Source organism: Podarcis bocagei (genome assembly GCF_964188305.1).
Source record: "Podarcis bocagei genome assembly, chromosome: 1".
Classification (NCBI taxonomy): Eukaryota; Metazoa; Chordata; class Lepidosauria; order Squamata; family Lacertidae; genus Podarcis; species Podarcis bocagei.
Window position 1 is genome coordinate 24,922,956 of NC_138125.1, and position 14,806 is coordinate 24,937,761.

Consider the following 14,806-nt stretch of genomic DNA (forward strand, 5'->3'; position numbering starts at 1 on the left):
CCCTAGCCCTTTCCTTCGGGCTTACCTTTTTCGCTGCGGACCTGTCCCCTCGGCGCCGTTCTGTCCTCTTATTCTCCCTCAACTAGATGTCTCTGCTCCAGGACGGTGTGGCAATCTCCCCCTACAAACTGGCAGGGTGTGCACCGGAAATGCGAACGCCGATCGGAGCTGTTCACCTTGGTTGAGCCTGGCTCTTCCCGGGGCCCCTGGGGTGGGGCAATTCCCGGCCAATGCACCAAGCTGTAGGCTTATGCCTTTTACTTTGCCAGAGAATTGCTTACCCGCGTCCCCAGGGCCGAGAAGAGAATAAAAAATTCCAGGAAAGTTTCTTCTTTGGAGAAAAGAGTTTTATTGAAATTCTGTGCACAGAGTTAAGGTCTGTACTCAGAGACAGCCTGTTGGATAGTTCCTAAAAATGTACTGGCTGTAGAGCAAGACATTTCAGCAGACTTTCTTATACCCGCAGACCTTGCTTGCTAAACACATTTTATTGCTTGCTTAAACATTTCTGTCTTTCTGCTAAGCCAAGCACTCCCTCCCACCTCCTTGTACACGTGTCTTCTTTTGCTAGCAAAGCATTTCCTTCGTATCTTCTTCTTATCTTGCATTACTTAAAAGCAGAAGTAGAGCAGGAAACATCTTGCTTGTGGTTTTTTGGTTAACAGCAGTTTCTGGCTGGGCAGGAAGCGACCTTCTGACCTGTAGCTAGCATCAGCAGTTTCAAGTAGCTGGTTTAGGCAGAAAGCGGCCTCATGACCTGTCTGTTAAGAAAGCGGCCTCATGACCTGTCTGTTTTTAGACTTTTGCAAGCTACTGCTTTTTACCCTCCTAGCAGAGTGCAGGAATTTATTATGTGTAGATAATATATGAGAGCAACAGAATAAAATATTGAGAGAAACTTTTCCCATCTCCCTTTACTAACCGTGTTTATGGAAGACAATCTTACTCGGCTACGAGGAAAGAAAGAAAGAAAGAAAGAAAGAAAGAAAGAAAGAAAGAAAGAAAGAAGATAGATGCACACTTAGAAAGTACTGTAATTTAAATAGAAGGCCAAACCAACTCGCCATAGTGAGCCAACCTGTGTACCTGCTCACCCTGTTTTGTGAGTGCTGTTAGTGGGACACTTCAGGGTCCCTGGTCTTCCTTCAGAAATTGGACTTGGACCAGACAGCCTGCCTTAAAATGGAGGGCTCTCCTTGGAGAGTCCAACAAATGCAGGACATTCCTACGTAAAGGAGGGCATAGGGCTGCCTGCTTAACACCTCTGCAGCTGCAGCCTGTGAAATAACAGGCTGTGCATTGTCTGGTGGTGCTTCACTGTTCATGCGCAGGCATTCTCACATATGTACATTGCAGACAAGATGGATGTTCTCTCACTCCCGTCCATGGGACTGCTAAAGCCTAAATCCTGAGGAGTGAGCAACCCAAAACACCGATCAGAAGCAGAGACTGTTTTTAGTAAATAGGGTCAGCTGGGGCCACCCCACCCAAATGGGAGGCAGCATTCATGATTAATCTTCTCGTTTTTTTAGATGTGAGACTTTTATCACCGTTGCAGAATATCCTAAACCACATTAACTAGTTCTGTGTGACGCATTACCATGAATAATTGAAGTTAATCTGCACTTGTTAACAAAATGCATCAGGAGATACATTATCCATGCCTTAATTGAAGCCGTGTGCTTAGGCCTCATTCTGCAAAGTACACAGTGCCCCAAGCCCTTAGTTACCATTGAAAATTGAAAATGCTCAGCTCTTAGAAACTCAAGGCCTGTGCTATTTACTAAAGTGTGCTTGTGTGTGAAAAGTGGCCTTTAATGGGCGCAAATAATATTCTTATGGGAGCCCATTTTGAATCTGTTGCGGCAACACATTGTAGATTCTTTTGACATCATCCAGTAGTCCGGCTTTATTTAGCCATGGCAACTGTGTCAAATTAACTCCCGTCTTCCAGTAGCAAGACGGCAGCTTTGTTTGTTTTTCCTCTCAAGGGAATCATCGTTATAAGATGCATTAATAGTCACCAGAAAAAAAAGGGAGGAAAATTTTGAATGAAAGTTTAGCTTTTCATATTGTTCTGATTTATTTCGTTTAAGGTGGTAGTCTACCCTTTTCAGGATGCTGAAAATTACAGAGACAGTGCTTACATACAACCCTGGACAGGGAAATTGCTCACGGCCCTTGCAGTTTCCATATGATAGTTATGCAGAAGTTGGGGCGCGGCAGCCATGTGAAAGCGGGCAAATGTTACATGAAAACCTAAGAAGAAGAATAAAAAAAAACTTTGCTCCCTTTCCAAGTTACAAAGCTGATAAAATAAGAGAGGTCTAAGTACCGAGAAGTACAAAATCACTTTAGAAAATGAAGACGTTTATTTTAATAATGCGTGGTGGAGTATATTAAAACTGTCTCACACTTCTAAGTCTTTGGTGGGAGGAAATGTTGTTATTGTCATAATGTTCCTTTTCTGTTGTGAACATGCTTCAATAAATCACTTTTTTAAAAATGACCAAAATAATGTTTGTCTTTTTTCATAGGGATTTACATCTATGCTACAATATATGTTTAAATACTTATAAGGTGGTCATGTGCTAGGGAGATATTTTATAGATTTGAGATCAGAACTGATTTGTGATACAGTCATACCTCAGAAGTTGAATGGAATCCGTTCCAGAAGTCCATTCAATTTCATTTGGAAACTAAGGCGCGACTTCTGATTGGCTGCAGGAAGCTCCTGCAGCTAATCAGAAACTGCAGAAGCCACGTTGGACATTTGGGTTCCAAAGAACGTTTGCAAACCGGAACACTCACTTCCTGGTTTGCAGTGTTCGGGAGTCAAAACGTTCGACTCGCAAGGTGGTCAGGATCCAAGATATGACTGTATATCCACAGCTGGATGGGTGATGGGTGAGACACAGCCCATGATAGTGGCAGGTGGAGCCACTGTCACAGTTAAGCAGCTGGTGAGCAACCGCTGGTCAGCCATGATGCCCATGGACAGAAAATGGAGGTGCAATCCTCTGCCTGAGTGCCGTGGTGCATTATTGAACTGACCCTGTTACTGGGGTTGCACATTTGATTAGGAACGCTAGTGTGCGTGTGTATAGCCCTTTTCACCTTCAGCCGGTTCTGTGGAGATTGGAGGCAAGCCAGCTGCCTGATCTTCTGCCCTGTCCATGCATTCAGTCAGTATGTCTAGTCAAAGGTGACATTAGGACTTATTATCATGCTTGACTGACATGAAGAGGTCAGATTGCGCAGCAAAATATACTCTCAGAACACTCTCTGGGGGAAATTGTGGCCAGTCTGAGGATACCAAGCCAGAAAGATCTAACTGGTCCGAATAAAGCTCTGGTTAAAGGTAATGCAAGGGACAGTTGGCCCCAGATGAGGGTCCAACCCCCCCCCCCAATATCAGTGGGCACACTCATAAAGTTCACGATGTACAGTGTAATGATTACATAAGCAACACCTCCAACCACTAGGTGGTGCTATTCCATGTTCGTTGAGGTCAGCTAAAGTTCCATTGGCTTGGCTTGTGACTGTGTTGTCAGGACCAGATTTATTCTAGAGACTTACGTTGCTGGTTTAGATTGCAGGTCTCTAATACTCTGTACATTACGCTGCTTCAGTCATTACACATGCATGGAGCTCCCTTGCTGGATTGGGGCAATTCCTCAACACACACACACACACACACACACACACACACACACAGTACCTGCATAATACATAAATGTCACATTAGGCAAGGTGTGTGACTAGGCACCCCTGGCAGTTGCTGGTTCCTTGGTCTGAACCAAGTTCCTCTGCAGCTTTATTCTCCTTAAGTACGACCCATTTAAGCTTGAATAATATTAAGCAGCATTTTAATAGGAAGTGAGCATTTCTCTTCAGAAGCAGAGCAAGAAAGCCGGGGGGCAAAAGCGGTGGCAGGGGGTGCGCGGGTGGTGGTGGTGGTGAAGAGATGTAATAATAATAATGGAACCAAAACTGTGTGCCTTTTACAAGAGACCTATAAAATGTAATCTTCCTCCCTGAACTCTTGCCTTTTCAAAGGATGAAGATTAGACTTGCCACTTAGCTAATGCACTTGAGAGGAATTCTAGGTTCTCCCTCATTTGGAGTTTCCATCTGAAAAATTCCACGTGCAGAATTGTTTTCCTTCTTCGCGCGACAAAATTGGGATTGTATAAACTGTTGTGAAATATGGACAGCAGTCAAAAGATGGAACCTCACCAGGGGTGTCTTACCCATAGAGGCTAGCGGCGCGGGACGCCAGGGCGCCAAGTTCTGGAGGGCGCCAGGGAAGAAGCGGAAGCTGGACGCGGTGCCTCCTGGCATCAGCCCGCCGCCCTCACCCGCCTCCGCCATGCCGTGCCAATACAGCACTGCGCCCAGAGCCTCCGTCTGCCATGGCCACTGTGGCACAAAGCAGCCAGCAGAGCTGGGAGGCGCTGCGTCCAGTCTCCACCTCTTCCCCGCCAGAGGAGCTGCCCTCCAGCCGCCGCCCACCTCCTCCAGCCCCGCCAGCAGCGCCGTCCTCCCTAAAAATCTCTGGGAAACATGGGGGGCCGCTGGAGGGAGCTTTGCACCACAGCGCTGGATATGCTTAAGACGGCCCTGAACCTCACTCCAGATAAAGCTACAATCAAACCTTTGATGGCAGCAGGTGTGCTTGTGGTATTTAAAATGGCAGCTGTTCATGGCGACTGTGTACTATGTCCAGTAACTGAGACAATATCTACCAGTTTCTGGGGGTCCTGAGCGGGCAAATACTGTTGTGCTCATGTCCTACTTGTGGGCTTCCCTTAGCCATCTGGTTGGCCACTATGAGAGCAGTGGTCTAGATTAGGCCTTTGGTCTGACCCAACGGAGCTCCCCTTATGCTCTTGAACTAGTGTTTCTTGATAAGACCTTACAAAGCGTGAAAGAGAAACTCAGTCTCTCCAAACACTCAGGAATGGGTTGTTGGATGCATCTTGGAGGGTATCCTATTGCCTGCTGTTGAATATTTATATCTCCCTTATTCTCACAACAAACAGGAGTTTAAGAATAATGTAAGAAGAGCTCTGCTGTGTCTGACCCGAAATTCATCTAGTTTACACTGCAGTCCAAACCCTGCCCAGGTGGAACACTCAGGTGTTCTGGGGGCTGGCAAGGATTCTGTTGGCAGCATGACATGCTTGTCAGGTGGAAGGGGGAGCTCCATGCCTGGGGGGTGACACTGGCATTTCTTCACAGGGTGGACTGGGTGGAAGGACAGCCCTATTCAGTCCAATGCCTCCACCCTAGCTGGCTCAAAAGGGGTTGAATTGCAGTCTTAGCATGCTTGGTTTCTCAATGAACTGCCTCGGAGAGGCCACAGCCAAGACCTGAAGTCAGTAATACTCATGTGCTGACCCTGTAGGGCTGTTTCCCAAGTTTGGGCCTCCAGCTGTTTTTTTATTACAACTCCCAGTGGTCAGGGATGGTGAGAACTGTAGCCTCAAAACAGCTAGAGACCCAAGTTTGGGAAACACAGCCCTTGGGTTCGCCAAACAGCAGAGCAGCCACTAAAATGGGCAACAGCAATGGAAATGTCTGGCTCTGTGCAAGCTGCTTGTAGTTTCTGATGAAGCAAAGTGACACCGAGCCTGAGTCCTTGGCACCTGGGTTGATGATAAGGATGGGAATAACATCGTATGTGATAAGAGGCTGAGAAGGCCATTTCAGGCAGCACAGCAGGCTGTGAAACCCTAACATTCTTACTGGTTTGGAAAAGATGCTTATGTGAAATGTGTCTATGACTTGCACAGCAATGGAAAACAAAAGCAAGTTGCTTCTGGCTACACTCCCCCCCCCCCGGAAAGATTTTGAGTAGGGTCTGGTCCCATCTCTGATCATTATAAAGAGGGGTCTCCTTACTACACTTTCTCCTTTTCACTGTAGTGAGAATATTCCTTGGCTTCCGGCCTCTGAATACCAGTTGCTAGTTAAGGAGGCAGCTGGCAAGCTTCCCATGGGCAGCTGGTTGGCCACTATCAAAACAGGATGTTCCTGAACTAGGTGGGCCTCTGGCCTGATCCAGCAGAGCTCTCTTTACATTTACTGGTTCAGCTTTACTCACTAGGGTTCAATTCTGAAGCCACATGAATACCCATCTGCCTTTCCCTGTCCTCTTGTAAACATATCATACCCAAAGATGGCCATAACTCACAGGATTTTCATTGTTCCTCAGTTTTTCTGATAGTGCTCACTGTGTTGGCATCAAATGTGGCACTCAGGTCCTGCTTTTAGGCTTCCTATGGACATCTTAAAAAAGCAGAGACAACACCTTGCTAACAAAGGTCGGTATAGTTAAAGCTATAGTTTTCCCAGTAGTGATGTATGGAAGTGAGAGCTGGACCATAAAGAAGGCTGATCACCGAAGAATTGATGCTTTTGAATTATGGTGCTGGAGGAGACTCTTGAGAGTCCCATGGACTGCAAGAAGATCAAACCTATCCATCCTGAAGGAAATCAGCCCTGAGTGCTCACTGGAAGGACAGATCCTGAAGCTGAGGCTCCAATACTTTCGCCACCTCATGAGAAGAGAAGACTCCCTGGAAAAGACCCTGATGTTGGGAAAGATGGAGGGCACAAGGAGAAGGGGACGACAGAGGACGAGATGGTTGGACAGTGTTCTCGAAGCAGTTTGACCAAACTGCAGGAGGCAGTGGTAGACAGGAGTGCCTGGCGTGCTCTGGTCCATGGGGTCACTGTTAAGTTGTGGGCGAACATAGCAGACGACACAGCGATTTCTCCAAAGCAGCTCTTTATTTGTAAGCTGGAACAGAACTGAACTGAGGAGCTCAGTCAGCCTGCTTATATAGAGCTACAGAACAATTGTAACTGTTGCAACGTTCTAAAACTATCCAATCACTGAACATCACTTTTCGATCCTTCATTTGCATACAAAACTATCCAATCACTAAACGTCACTTTCGATCCTTCATTTGCATAACTATCTACAGTATCCCCCTGCTGGCCCAGGGTGAGAACTTCAGTACATAACAGTCATGAAGAGTCGGACATGACTAAACGACTAAACAACAACAACAACAACAACATGGACATCTGGCAGGCCACTGTGAAAACAGGTTGTTGGTCTAGGTGGGCCTTTGGCCTGATCCAACAGGCTTTTCTTACGTGCTCATGTCTATAGTCTCTTTTAATAGCAAGTACTCCAATCTTCCTGTCTTGTCTTGGAGGCATTAACACAGCAGCATGTCCCCGCCAGGGAAGGTGGACGAGCTCCTCTTTATATACTGTATGAACGCATTTGTGTGGGTTGAAGAGCTATCTCTGCTTCTTTGGGGATTTGTGTGAGAGTGGCGATGCCTGTGAGCTTGTGGGGATGGCTGTGTATGAGAGCTAAGCTGGGAGTGCTTGTGTCTGTGTATATCCTTTAATTTTTATTCCTGCAGAAAAACAGCGTCAACAACAGCCAATGGGTCAATCACAGTCTGTAAATTCTATTACCGTAATTGCAGTAATGAGTAATCTGCAGGGATAGGTTTGTAAGTGTGAAGCACATGCAGAGAATGGAGAAAGACGGCAACACTCCACTCAGCTGTTATTTTCCCAATGGCTCTGTCCCTACCTTTGCGTCCCCTCCTGCCCCCCCCCCCACTTTGCACTGGGAACCATCTTGGCTGTGAGTCCTAGCATACATGCTCCCTACCTTGCAGGACTTCCCCCACCTGGCCATTTCAATGATTGATTGAGATGTTGTATTGGGGAAGCCTATTTTGTGCATAGGCTCTCCCTGTGGTTTAGAACAGTGAATAGCAACCGAACAGGGCTAGTCAGTTTCATGAATGAGTTATTCAGATTTGTTGGAGTCTTCCCTTGCAATCTACTTGCGCAATTAGTCTCCATGGCACCCTAGAGCAATGGTGTTGCCCCCTGGTTGGCTGTTTGTTTGCTTCTATGATTTCTCAATTTGTCCTCAGTGCAAGACAAGAAGCTACTTTTAGGGTGCATACAATTAAATGGATTGATATAAGCAAATTGGGGGTGGTCATTTCTTGTTTCCACTGCAAAATATTGAAATTCCCCCGATCCTTTCATGCTTCAACTGTGCACTGGATGTTCATCCTTTTGCGGGAGAAATATATCCTTAATAAACTAAAATCCTTCTGTTTGCTTTAAACTTGTTGTCTCTCAATTGCATCAAAGGACCGCCATTAATGATTAACGACAAAAGGCATAGTCAAGATCCCTATTGATTTTCCCTAGAGTAATCATGATTTTATACATCTGTTTTATTGCCTTTTGTGCTTTCATGCCCATACTAAAGAATACAATGTTTGTCATCTCTTCTGATATGCAAATTGTTCCATAGTCAGGTCATTATTTAAAAACAGTTGCTCTGCATGCCTTCATATCTGCAAAGAGAGAAACCAAAAGTGTAACTGTGGTATGTCGAGAAAGAACCATCAGAGAACCACCAGAAGCCACACAAATGCTCATTTAATTACTCTTCATCAGCTTTCCTTTTCATGATGCTGGCTGGGCAGGTGGGAACTGAAGTCCAACAATACATGGAGGTCACCAGGCTGAGGAAGCCTGTTGCCTGTCCATCATCGCTCTCAACCAGTAGGGGCCCAAACAAGATGTGACTTTTCCCTTTGGCTAGACACAGGATGACTTCAAGTCAGATCATCCATGTCATGCCAAATTTGATCCCGAGCTACCTTACGTCACCTTCTGTGGTTTTCAACAGATTTGCTTAAAAACAGGACATTGGTTCTTGGGAAAGTCCTGCCCTCCTAGAAATTATGCAGATTACAAACCGGAAAGGGCCAAACACCAGCCGCCGCCCCTCCCTCCCTGGCCAGGACCATCCACCCAAGAACAAAGATTTCAAGCAATTCAAACCTCAAGCAGAGAACAGATAGTTGACTGAAACACACGGAAGCATAGAATTGTAGAATTGGAAGGGACCCAGAGGATTGTCTAGTCCAGGGGTAGGCAAACTAAGGCCCAGGGGCCGGATCCGGCCAAATCGCCTTCTCGATCTGGCCTGCCAACGGTCTGGGAATTAGCGTGTTTTTACATGAGTAAAATGTGTCCCTTTATTGAAAATGCATCTCTGGGTTATTTGTGGGGCCTGCCTGGTGTTTTTACATGAGTAGAACATGTGCTTTTATTTAAAATGTATCTCTGGATTATTTGTGGTGCATAGGAATTCGTTAATTTGGTTTTTTCCAAAATATAGTCTGGCCCCCCACAAGGTCTGAGGGACAGTAGACCGGCCTCCTGCTGAGAAACTTTGCTGACCCCTGTCCAACCCCCTGCAATGCAGGAATATACAGCTGTCCCGTATGGGGATTGAACCTGCAACCTTGGTGTTATCAGCACCACGCTCTAGCCAACTGAGCTATCCAGGCCCTCAATAGCACAGAGCTATTAGCTCAAAAATATTCAAGCACGAAACCCAAACCACACACATGGTGCATGAAGACTACATTTTTGTCTCTAAAGGGGAATCTTTTGAATACTGCTGATATGGTACATAGTATTGCAAGCTGCCTTTCATAATTCAAATACAGTGGTACCTCCAGTTGTGGACGGGATCCGTTCCGGAGCTCCGGTCAGATCCCGAGGTTTCCGCAACCGGAGGAACCGCTTCTGCGCATGCACACGGCACGGTAGAGCGCTTCTGCACATGCGTGAAACGCTTCTGGGGTTGCTGCTTTCGCAACCCGAAGTTTACTTTACCTGAGGGTAACGTAAGCTGAGGTGCTACTGTAATAGCTTGTGGGCATGTGGTGGTTACTGAGCTATCCAGGCTTTAAAGATCAGAACCAGCACTTTGAACTGAGCCTGGAAACTGATGGGTAACTAATGGAATTGGGTCAGTTGGGTCCTTAACAGTTTGAGAGGCCTAAGCCCTAGCTGTTTGGGACTGGGCCCCAGATCTCCTACCTCTGCCCCTCCCCTTGGAAACTTTACAGTGGTACCTCGGGTTAAGTACTTAATTCGTTCCGGAGGTCTGTTCTTAACCTGAAACTGTTCTTAACCTGAAGCACCACTTTAAGTAATGGGGCCTCCTGCTGCTGCCGCACCGCCGGAGCACAATTTCTGTCCTCATCCTGAAGCAAAGTTCTTAACCTGAAGCACTATTTCTGGGTTAGCAGAGTCTGTAACCTGAAGCATATGTAACCTGAAGCGTATGTAACCAGAGGTACCACTGTATTTACCTTTACCTTTACAGGGAAGCATTCCTTCTGAACTAAATTTCCACTTATGCATATAAAACATCACCTGTAAAGTTGAGTGCTGGGTCTGGGCCCCACATCTTTTAATCAGACCCTCAAGGTATATGGATTAGCCTGCTTATAGCACGGTAGTAAGTGCTGATGTTATACATTTACATTTAACCTGGGTTATCTACTTGGTACTGCATTTCTGTCCTTTACCGGGTTCCCAGCTGCTTTTGTGGCCTAACCCTTGCACCTTTAATAACCCCACAGCAAGCAAAAGCTTGGCCAGAGACACTTCCCCAAAAACTACATGCTCATCTACTTAATTTGGTGCTGTTAAGCATGTCTTTAAAGTACGATGCCACTGTGAGAAGAGGATGCTAGAGGTAACGGGCCTTTAGTCTGGTTCAGTAGGGCTCTTGCAGGAATCACGCCAGACAAAAAGGCTGGCAACCCCAGCTAGGGAACATATTAAACGTCAGTTTTGGATTCCTGCTGTGTTGTTGTGATGGAGATTGGTTTGACGAATGGCACCCTTCCCAGATTCAACTTGTGGCAATGCAAAATGTTTTGTGGATGGCAATTCCAGAGACTTGACACTGAGATAATTAATGTTGTTATCTTGAAAAGTTGAGGTTTATGCCTTAGTATAAATATTTGCAGGAACATTTGAGATTTAGTAGCCTGACATGCAGAAGTTAAGAAGCTGAAACTTTTCCTGGAGTAGAACTGAAGTCTGGAGGCAGGCGGTGATGTTTAAGAGAGCTGAAAGTCAATGCAGAAGTCCTTTGTGGGGATACATTTCTTTTGTCCCACTGTCGGCTTTGGTCAAACAGGTTCTGTGGGTTTTTGAAGTCATTCAAAACTTGCATACCAGAAGTGGGAAGAATTTATGCATCCCAAAGAGTGATCAAACCCCCTTCAACTTGGTAAAAGCGGGACAGAAACACCTCTTTCCAACCAAAGTAATGGGGAAAGATTTGCCTTTAATTCAATGGTGTTGAAGGCGCAGGAGCGAGAGCAATTAAAAGCTGACAGCCCGATCATCAGAAGGAGAGACTGGAAAAGTAGTGTTTTTCTGTAGTGAATGGTCTTTTTTTAAGGTATGCAGTGCAACCCTAGATATGCCTACTGACTATGAGAAGCAATTTCCACTTTGTAAAATGGCACTTACCGTATTTCCAAATGGGCCTATACAGGATTGCGGTGTCTATTTAACTTGAATTTGTTCTTTCGTTTTTATAGCTGTTAGGACCCTATTGTAGATCACAATTTTATCAGCCTTTCAGCTCTTTATGAAGCGTATTTCCTTTCACAACTCAAGTTCCACAGAGGTTGCTTTTTAAAACTCTGTTGTCCTGGCTGTGTGTGTGTGTGTGTGTGTGTGTGTGTGTGTGTACGCGCTTGTTTTTAAATCACACGGCTGCTGTGGAAAGACTTAGAACTTAAAGCTTCTCCGTTTGCCACCAAATGAACTAGGAGCTGAACTCTGCTGGTCAGACAGGTTGTTGAATGAGGGCATGTGACACAGTTTCAAAGCAGGATTTTGCCAACACCCTTCAGCTAGATGGGAGATACGAGAATCTTGTCAGGCGTAGAGCTTCAGAGGAGTTAAGACTTGTGCGGGTACACAAAGATTGCAAAATACTTTGTTACTGTTGTCTTGATTCTCTCTCATTCACACTCTTTCAAACTCAGCTGCTTTTCTCCCTTTCTACAAATGGGGACAATGGGAATTCCGAAGTGTTATTTTATGCTCCAGTCCAAGAAGTGGATGGAAAGAGCCATATTACAAACTCAGTGTGGCAGTTCCTGGTAGGTGATCGTGCCTTTTAAAATTTAAAGAATAATGCAGCAATGTGCCTAAGAGGAACAAGCAGTGCAGCTATTCCCCCCTCCCTCCAATAATGGCTGGATCAGAGTGTTAGTTGTGTGTGTGGACCTTTATGAAGTGCAAATGTTAAACCTCTCTGCTTCCCTTTGCATGCTTACTTGTTAGTTTATGTGTGTTGCGTAAAACCTCTTGCAAGCTGGATATTCCTGCAGTACTTCTAAAACTTGCTCCAGAGACTGCCTCTTTTGCTTTTGCCTAGTTATTTCTTATTCTCTGAGTATCATCTGACATTCAGTCTGTATGCAAGTCCCATTGGCTTCACGGAGGGGAGAGGCGTTGACTTATTGGAGGGTGGAATTTGGCCTTCAGTTAGTTTCATTTTTAACTTTTGCACGCTCCGTCCAAGGCTGACTTGCCCAAGGTCTAACTGCAATTTCTAAAGCTGCATGAGCAGCTTGCCTGAACTAGCAAAAGGGGCTTGGAAACCGACATGCGAAGTTGGGCAAAGTCCCATTTAAGCAAATGGCTTACGTCTACAGCAAGTACTCTAACATCGACTACTACGTTTCAGGATGCTAACTGCACAAACACTGCCTTTGAGTTAAACAAGTGGATGAAAATTGCTCTTATTAATGTAAAGGCCTTGGAGGGGGAAGGGACAGGAAAGGCTTTTGCTACATTTATTATCTGGGCCAGAGGGAAAAAAGAATGCAGGATTTGTTTTTCAAAATAAATTAAAATATGATTTAATTCTTTTATTGCTATGCCCTGGATTGTGCAAGTTATCAAGCAAACCGTGCCAGCCTGGGCGGCATTTTCGTATAACTGTTTCCTCAGAGCAGAAGCAAATGTAAAAAAAGAGTAATCAAGAGCTGAAATAATTGAAAGTGACTGTCGGTGTAGTCTATTCCTTTTGGTCGCAGTGCTTCTCATTCATCACGTGTGTATCGGTCTCCTTGCATCCGTAGAGCCGGGTTTCGTTTTAAGGTCAGCCTTCAATTTCTGGAGAATATAATTTAAAGCTATTTATAGTGCTTTGCGATTGCCTGTAATAACTAATAGGGAGAAGGGGGACGAGCAGGCTGCGTGTGTGAGAAAGGCCTGCTTTCTGCAGCCGAGAAATAAATGTGCAACAGCTGTGTCTGCCTTAACTTGATTAAAGTTTTTTTTTTTAAAAAGTGTAAACATAAGAATGACTCTGGACAAAAGAGCAGAAGTGAGCCGGGCTATCTGTTGTTATTGTAAGACTCTTTGCAGGCGTTAACTCTGGCTCATCGGGAGAGCGCTAGATTTCTGTGTTTAAAGTTTACTTTGCTGTTTGTCTGGAGTGGGGTCAGTGTTGTGGTGAATAATTTATAGGCAGCATGAATGAGCTCATTAGTCACCTTTTCAGAGTTTAAATGAGTTTGGTGGTTGTCATTACATGGGCCCTTCTGTTCAGCCGCATGGCAAAATGACAGTTTGGCAGTTGGCTTGCTTGTAGCAGGCTAGGCCGCCTCTTTTCAGCGTGGGGTTTTCTTTTGTGTCCTATTCAAACCCCCCATTCTGTTGCCCAGCGCTGGTCCGGTAACTCTCAGGCTTTGGGCGTTTCTTCGGCGGAGAGCTGGTGCTTGCATTATATGGCTCCTGGGTCCTCTTATTGTAGACTCTGCTGTCCTCCTTCTGAGTTATCCGTCATTTTCATGCAACCAGCAGTTCTGGAGAATCCTGGTGTTTTTATAAGGAGACTCCAAAGCAGCCCATTTAGGACTGAGGACGCTCAGAGGCCATGCAATGCTCTTTGGATGTGGGGAGAAACCAAAACAAAGGAGGAGTATCATGGAATCATAGAATTGTAGAGCTGGAATGACCCCAAGGTTGGAACCCCCTGAAATGCAGGAATCTTCGGAAAAATGTGGGCTAGAACCCATAAGCCTCAGAATAAGAGTCTTATGCTCTACTGAATGAGCTATTCCAAGGAGTGGGATGAAGTCTCCTGAAAAAGGGCATGGCTTAGGTGGCTTGGAAGCCTGAACGAGAACGCTCCAGAACTGCAACGTTTTGTTGTAGGCCTTGCTTGTCAAGAGAGATCGCTTTACTCTCTGTGATGCAAATATGGTAGCGAAGAAGAAGTAACCGGAGTGAGGTTGCCATTTTTCTTTTTGCTAACATGCAAAAGTTTAGCAAGGGAAGCTTTTCCTGGCGTGGAGAGGAAGTGATGTGAAACCCCCCCCCCTTTTTAATATAATTTTTTATTAGTTTTTTTAACATATCATTTTCAACAGTAATTAAACATACTTTTACATCTTATTCAAAACTTCCCCTGTTAACCTACGTGTGTTATTGTTAATACTTCTGTTCCTGTATCTTTAACAAGCTTTCAACCTCAAACAGCTGTTTTAGTCTAGGAGTGAAAATAATTTGCTTCGAAGTTTGCTGTTGGATTGTTTGCATGTGGAAGAGTGTGAAGAGGGGCAAGCTTAATGAGCATATCTGTTTAGATGTTTCCTCTCCGATCATCACTTGATCCAAGAATTATTTTGTACACCAGGAAGCATGTAAATACCTAGATTAATATAACAACATAAACAGAGCCTGCTGAGGCCAGGGGCCTATCTAGTCTATCGGGTGCCTGTGGGAAACCTGCGAGCGGGGCCTGAGCTGCAGTTTCCAGCAACTGATATTCAGAAGCATCACTGCCAGACCCAGCAGTAGGATAAATGGATTGATTGTGTTTCTCCAAAGAGTGCAAGGTGGCGTA

General features: G+C 45.3%; 2 long non-coding RNA genes across 2 annotated transcripts in view; both read right to left on the reverse strand.

The window, feature by feature from the left end:
* LOC308575902 overlaps positions 1 to 14,265 on the reverse strand; it is a 32,746-nt gene extending 18,481 nt beyond the window's left edge. The window contains exon 1 of the long non-coding RNA XR_014002966.1: positions 13,452 to 14,265. This is a non-coding gene — a long non-coding RNA (uncharacterized lncRNA). The remainder of the gene's footprint in view (positions 1 to 13,451) is intronic.
* LOC308576160 lies at positions 8,271 to 11,498 on the reverse strand. The gene is made up of 2 exons (XR_014003121.1): positions 11,407 to 11,498; positions 8,271 to 8,411 (listed from the first exon to the last, which is right to left on the reverse strand). It is a non-coding gene; the product is annotated as an uncharacterized lncRNA (long non-coding RNA).
* Positions 14,266 to 14,806: the final 541 nt, after the last annotated feature.